Genomic DNA, 871 nt, shown 5'->3' with positions numbered 1-871 from the left:
ATCACAGCCACACCACACCATTTGAGTCTATATATCTATACATACGTTCGTTTGTATATAAGATCCTGTGACGAAACACGAAAATATCTCTGTCTTTGGCTGTGGTAATTATGGGAATAATTAATAGTGATAAGGCATGCTAATCAAAAAATAATTATAAAGTCATTAGTGTTTTAGTAGGCATAGCAATCCGAGAAGTTAATTACAGAAGCAACAGTGATTATGTTTTAAATTGACAAGTAACGAAACGCAGAATGAAATACGATTTTTGGTGGAAGTGTCTGTAAAGAATATATAAAATAAAATGCAAATATGAAGCTAATTATATTATAGACAATATGTGTAATAATAAACACCTTTTCAAGCACTTATGTTTATCGAATTATAATTTGGGAAATTACAATAGGTATCCGAGATTCAATTACTGCAGGTAAGGATCGACTTCAGGTAATTAGCCATTAACACTTCTAAATGATTAGAAAATAGTAATTAATTCATTGGATTCACTTTGATATACAGTTTGTTTGTTTTTTTCTTTGAGACCAATTCCAAGAATCATTAAAGTGATAGAATGCCAGATATAGGTATTTGTTTACTGTATAAAAAATATTATAAATTTGATTATGATTATCACAGCTGTAATGAAGATAATGCTGATAATGAGGATATGTTAGGTCAAAGGATGTCAGTGGTTTATAATAGTTACCCTCTTTAAACGTTTTCTGTAACAGATCTAAGAAAGTGGGAAATTGGTTTTTACTGTAGACTTCTCTTCATCAAATTGTCATTAGGTTTTTAGCGTGTTATAGATATTGTTCTTTCTCGCTTTTATTTGCTAATTTTAGTAAAGAAGTCGAAGTTTTTATGGCTT

Source organism: Penaeus monodon, chromosome 21 (assembly GCF_015228065.2).
Source record: "Penaeus monodon isolate SGIC_2016 chromosome 21, NSTDA_Pmon_1, whole genome shotgun sequence".
Classification (NCBI taxonomy): Eukaryota; Metazoa; Arthropoda; class Malacostraca; order Decapoda; family Penaeidae; genus Penaeus; species Penaeus monodon.
Note: the sequence above shows the minus strand (reverse complement) of the source record.